This window comes from Arachis duranensis, chromosome 6 (genome assembly GCF_000817695.3).
Source record: "Arachis duranensis cultivar V14167 chromosome 6, aradu.V14167.gnm2.J7QH, whole genome shotgun sequence".
Classification (NCBI taxonomy): Eukaryota; Viridiplantae; Streptophyta; class Magnoliopsida; order Fabales; family Fabaceae; genus Arachis; species Arachis duranensis.
In genome coordinates, this window is record NC_029777.3 from 104,444,089 (window position 1) to 104,451,416 (window position 7,328).

Consider the following 7,328-nt stretch of genomic DNA (forward strand, 5'->3'; position numbering starts at 1 on the left):
AATATTAATTAGTTAAATATTTTTTTGTGAATATATCTGTTCCTAACAAAATATATGTGTCAACCTATAAATTATTAAAGTAACGATGCACTACAACATCTATATTTTTTTTTTAAATATGATATGTATTAGATTAATTAGACGTTCAATATTGATTATTATTTTTTAATTTAAAAGTAGTTATTTAGTTATATCTCTTTCAATTTAATACATTTACTAAAATGTCTTTTATATTTTATACTTTTTTGAATTATAATCTCAATATTAATAATTATGATAAAATCTTCATCTACTAAATACATATTTTTTTCCCGTAGAATTTATATATCTTCTTGTATAATATGTTAACAACAATAATACTAAATAAAGTAACAACAACATCAACAGTATATATAGTAGAAATGTTCTTTTGTTATGATTATATGAACAACAATTTGGCATCAATAAGATTTTCGACTTTTGAGTGTCAGTATCATAGATTCATTTTTTTTTTTTTTGCTTGGGTTATTATCTATCTATTTTTTTAAGTTTATTTTTCAAAAATTAAAGTTAAAATTTTCAGTTCCAATTTTTTTTAAAAAAGAAAAGATCAGATATCAAACAACTTAGCTAGATGAATAAATTTAAAATACAGTTAATTACTAAGAATTTTAAAACACCAATATAATACTTTAATTTAACAAAGCATGAAAATATCATATTAAAATTTATCAAAAAATATGATTAATGTTGTAAAATAAATAAAAGATATATAAAATAAAGATGTATAAATAGAAGACTCTATTATTAATATAATTAGCTCAATAATATTTATATATATATAATAATATTATATATTGTATTGTGTATATATATACAAAGATAAGAAAAAATATTAAAAATAAAGAGAGAGAATTGCATTTGTTTATTGTTACTATCTCAATATAATAAATATGGTTAATATTGCTATTAATATTATATGTAAAGAGTAATAGAAAATAGAATTTAAAATACTTATAAAATAAAAGAAGAGAAAGAATTGTAATAGTAATATAAGGAGAAGGGTATTTGATTGCAACATAAAAGGGAATCGATTTCTTATTATTTGGTTGTGTGTAGTAAGAGAAAAGAAAATAAATGCTTTATAGTAAGAAAAAGAGAGAGGGAATATATTAGTTATATTATTGCTGTGTGTGTTTTTATTCAGAGGCTTGAGCCTCTATTTATAGGTGTACAAGATGACATTTTTCAAACTATAATAAATAGAGTCATCATTGATAAACTAAGTTACTTTGGAAATGGGCATCCACATATGATCTTATCACAACACTCCCCCTTGGATGCCCATTTAGGATTATTGCCTCATTAAAACCTTACTAAAGAAAACCCTGTGGGAAAAACATTAGTGAAGGGAAAAGAGTACAATATCCTTTGTGATGGGGACTGCCTCATTAAAAACCTTGTCAAGAAAAACCCAATGGGAAAAAAACCTGACCAAGGAAAAAATAGTACAGTCTCCTCCTCTTGCCGACATCATTTAACGTCTCGAAATCGGCGCATCCCAATCTCATGTACCAATCTTTCAAAGGAGGATTTTGGGAGTGACTTTGTAAATAAATCTGCCAGATTGTCACTTGAACGGATCTGTTGGACATCAATTGTCCCTTGATTTTGAAGATCATGAGTGAAGAAGAATTTGGGAGAAATGTGCTTTGTTCTATCGCCTTTAATGTATCCGCCTTTAAGTTGAGCAATGCATGCTGTATTATCTTCAAACAGGACAGTTGAAGCTATCTTATGATCAATCAGTCCACATGATGACATAATATATTGAATTAAACTCCTCAGCCAAAAACACTCGCGACTAGCTTCATGAATCGCCAGTATTTCAGCATGATTAGAGGATGTTGCAGCAATTGTCTGTTTCGTGGACCTCCAAGATATAGCTGTACCACCATATGTGAACAGTTATCCTGTTTGAGATCTCCCTTTATGTGGATCAGACAAGTATCCGGCATCTGCATAGCCAACTAGTTGTGACTTGGATCCGTAGGGATAAAACAATCCCATATCAACCGTTCCATGAAGATATCGAAAAATTTATTTGATTCCACTCCAATGTCTTCTGGTTGGAGAGGAACTATACCTTGCTAGTAAATTCACCGCGAATGATATGTCAGGTCGCGTATTATTAGCAAGATACATTAGTGCTCCAATGGCACTAAGATATGGTACTTCAGGACCAAGGATATCTTCATTTTCTTCTTTAGGACGGAATTGATCCTTTTTCACATCCAAAGATCTTACGATCATTGGGGTACTTAATAGGTGTGACTTATCCATATAAAATCTCTTCAAGATCTTTTCTGTGTATGTTGTTTGATGAATAAAGATCCCGTCTTTTATATGCTCGATCTGCAGGCCGAGACAAAATTTAGTCTTTCCAAGATCTTTCATCTCAAACTCTTCTTTTAGAGTTTTTATAATTGTTGGAATCTCTTCAGGAGTCCCAATGATATTTAAATCATCAACGTACACAGCAATTATAATGAACCCAGATGTAGTTTTCTTTATGAAAACACATGGGCAGATATCATCATTCTTAAATCCATTTTTGGCCAGATACTCAGTAAGATGATTATACCACATTCGTCCAGATTGATTTAAACCATATAAAGATCTTTACAATTTGACTGAGTATAACCCTTACGAATATTCATTGGATGATTTAGATATCTTTAGTCTTTCAGAGACTTTCATATAAATATCCCAATCTATTTCAGAGACTTTCATATAGATATCCCGATCTAATGAGCCGTATAAATAGGCTGTTACCACATCCATTAAATGCATATGCAGTTTATGATATGCAGATAAACTGACCAAATAACGCAATGTTATCGCATCCACTACAGGAGAATACGTTTTTTCATAATCTATACTGGGCCTTTGTGAAAAACCTTGTGCCACAAGTTGAGCTTTATAGCGCACAACTTCATTTTTCTCATTTCGTTTTCTCACAAATACCCATTTGTATCCAACAGGTTTTACATCTGCATGTGTACGGACTATAGGTCCAAAGACTTCACGTTTTGCAAGTGAGTCTAATTCAGCCTTCATGGCTGCTTCCCATTTTGGCCAATCATTTCTTTGTCGACATTCTTCAACTGATATTGGCTCAAGATTTTTACTTTCATGCATGATATTTAATGCCACATTATACGCAAATATTTCATTGATAAATGTCTTATTTCGGTCCCATTTCTCTTCTGTAAAGACATAATTTATCGAGATCTCATCATTTTCACAATTTTTAGGTACCTGAACGTCTTCTGGCGTTAAAACTATATCAGAATTTTGGACAACTGCAGACGTTATATCAGAATTTTGGACAATTGCAGGTGTCTTTACTATGTCTTTTTCAACAGGAATATTATTTACCTCTTTTCTCTTTCGAGGATTTTTGTCTTTGGAACCGACAGGCCTGCCACGCTTCTGGCGTGTATTTGCTTCCGTGGCTATTTGCCCTACTGGGACATCAATTCGAATTGGGGCATTTTCTACCCTGCCACGCTTCTGGCGTGAATTTGCTTCAGTGGCTACTTGTCCTACTGGGACGTCAATTCGAATTGAGGCATTTTCCGCTGGTATGTAAGATTTGGTTATCCTCTTTGTATCGGAAAATGCATCAGGCAATTCATTTGCTATTCTTTGCAAATGTATAATCTTTTGAACTTCTAGTTCACATTGCCCTGATCGATGATCTAAATGCATCAATGATGATGCATTCCAATTAAGTTCCTTTTCAGGAAGCTTACTCTCTCCCCCTAATGTTGGAAATTTTGATTCATCAAAATGACAATCTGCAAACCGGGCTTTAAACACATCACCAGTTTGTATCTCAAGATACCTCACTATAGAGGGAGAATCATATCCAACATATATCCCCAATTTTCTTTGGGATCCCATTTTGGTGCGATTAGGTGGTGCAATGGGAACATATATCGCACACCCAAATATTCTTAAATGGGAGACATTTGGCTGCTGGCCAAAAGCTAATTGTATAGGAGAGAACTGATGGTAACTCGTTGGCCTCAAACGAATAAGTGCTGCGGCATGTAAAATAGCATGCCCCAAACCGAGGTTGGGAGATTTGTTCTCATAAGCAAAGGTCTAGCAATTAATTGGAGGCGCTTAATAAGTGATTCTGCTAACCCATTTTGTGTGTGAACATAAGCTACTGGATGTTCTACACTTATTCCATTAGCCATACAATAAGCATCAAAAGCTTGGGAAGTAAATTCACCAGCATTATCAAGACGAATTGCTTTAATTGGATTTTCTGGAAATTGTGCTTTTAATCGAATAACTTGAGCCAGTAATCTCGCAAGCGCCAGGTTACGAGAAGACAATAAGCACACATGTGACCATCTCGAAGATGCGTCTATTAGGACCATAAAATATATGAAAGATCCACATAGTGGATGAATAGGTCCACATATATCACCTTGAATCCTTTCTAGGAATTCAGGGGACTCAAATCCAATCTTTACTGGTGATGGCCTTAAAATTAACTTACTCAAAATCAATCTTTACTGGTGATGACTTTAAAATTAGCTTTCCCTGAGAACATGCAGCACAACAAAATTCACTAGTTTTAAGAATCTTCTGGTTCTTTAGTGAATGTCCATGAGAGTTTTCAATAATTCTCCTCATCATGGTTGTTCCCGGATGACCCAATCGGTCGTGCCAAGTTATGAACTCATTTGAGCTAGTAAACTTCTGGTTTACAATGGCATGTGATTCAATTGCACTAATCTTGGTATAATATAACCCAGATAAAAGTGAGGGTAACTTTTCTAATATAACTTTCTTATTTGAATCATGAGTTGTGATACATAAATACTCATGATTTTCCTCATTCATAGTCTCAATATGATATTCATTTTGGCGAATATCTTTAAAGCTCAACAAGTTTCTTCGAGATTTGGTAGATAACAGTGCATTATTTAAAAAAACAAATAATAATAAAATGAGTAGTATGCACAGTTAAATTGAATATTTGATCAGAATTATTTTTCTAAGAAACACTGTACATAAAATAATGTCATATACTAAAATTTTATTTTAAAATTTGACACATTTAATAATTTCAAAATTCATATTAATATTTCATTATTTATGTACATCACATTTGAAACTTAAATACATAGAAAATAAAACTTAACAATAAGTTCTTTACATTATTTATTTACATTTATACTTCACAATCCCACATATTAAACTATTCCATCATTGATCAAATGACCAATATTTCCTTCAGGGTCCTCAAAGAAATCAGATACATCATAATGAGTGGTGGAGTTCTCAGCATCATTTGAAACAAAATTTGTTTCCTTTCCTTTGTCGTTCTTTTTCAAAGATGCCTGGTAAAGATCGACTAGGTGCCTTGGGGTACGTCAGGTACGTGACCAATGGCCCTTTCCACCACAGCGGAAACACTTCTCCTCTGTTGATTTATTCTGCCCGATATTCCTTTCTTTATTCCACTTCTGGTGAGATCCTCTCTTTTGAACATAATTCTTTTTCCTTCCATAATTTTTCTTGTTATTAAAAGCTTGCCATTTACCTCTTCTGGGGTAATGATTTGCCGCATTTACTTCAGGAAATGGGGCGGCGCCAGCTGGGCGCGTTTCATGATTTTTCAATAACAACTCATTGTTGCGTTCGGCAACAAGAAGGCAAGAAATTAACTCAGAATATTTTTTAAACCCTTTCTCTCGATACTGCTGCTGCAGGAGCACATTCGAGGCATGGAAGGTTGAGAAAGTTTTTTCCAACATATCATGATCAGTTATTTTTTCCCCACACAATTTCATTCGTGAGGTGATACGAAACATTGCAGAATTATATTCATTTATAGATTTAAAATCTTGTAAACGCAAATGCGTCCATTCATACCGGGCTTGAGGAAGTATCACCGTTTTCTGATGATTATACCTTTCTTCAAGGTCTTTCCAAAGATCTGCAGGATCTTTTAATGTGAGATATTCATTTTTCAATCCTTCGTCAAGATGACGACGGAGAAAAATCATGGCTTTAGCTTTATCCTTCTGGGATGCATTATTTTCAGCCTTAATGGTATCTCCAAGATCCATTGAATCAAGATGGATTTCAGCATCTAATATCCATGATAAATAATTGTTTCCAGATATATCAAGAGCATTGAATTCAAGATGAGAGAGTTTCGACATAATGAAAAATTGTTACCTGAGTCTTCCTAAAAGTTTGATCAGAGTCTCGTGCTGATAACGTGTTGTAAAATAAATAAAAGATATAAAATAAAGATGTATAAATAGAAGACTCTAGTATTAAAATAATTAGCTCAATAATATTTATATATATATAATAATATTATATGTTGTATTGTGTATATATATACAAAGATAAGAAAAAGTATTAAAAATAAAGAGAGAGAGAGAATTGCATTTGTTTATTGTTACTATCTCAATATAATAAAGATGGTTAATATTGCTATTAATATTATATGTAAAGAGTAATAGAAAATAGAATTTAAAATACTTATAAAATAAAAGAAGAGAAAGAATTGTAATAGTAATATAAGAAGAAGGATATTTGATTGCAACATAAAAGGGAATCGATTTCTTATTATTTGGTTGTGTGTAGTAAGAGAAAAGAAAATAAATGCTTTATAGTAAGAAAAAGAGAGAGGGAATATATTAGTTATATTATTGCTGTGTGTGTTTTTATTCAGAGGCTTGTAGCCTCTATTTATAAATGTACAAGATGACATTTTTCAAACTATAATAAATAGAGTCATCCTTGATAAACTAAGTTACTTTGAAAATGGGCATCTACATATGATCTTATCATAACAATTAACAATAGCTAGAATTATATTTCTATTTTCTAAACCAAACTAGTGTGCGTTAGTGTGTGAGTATTAAATTTGATCTCTTAAAGGTAATATATTTCTAATTTCTAACTTCTAACACAATATTTTTAGTGAATATATTCGTTTGCAGGTAATTAATCTGAGTAAAAGTCTATGGTTGCAGATTTGTAGCGGGAGAATACATCTAAATTTTTAATCTCTTCAAAATATAAATATATTAATTTTTATCTAATTTGTTTTATTTTAAAAAAATTTTTACGTATGCATTTGTATTAACTATCAACTATCAAAATAATGAAAATCATCTTTAATTTTTTTATTAAATCTGACAAATCTAAATAAATATTAAAAATTAATATATACAAATTTTAAAAAAATAAAAAATTTAAATATATTTTTAAATTTTAAAAAATTTAAATATTCACATATGAAA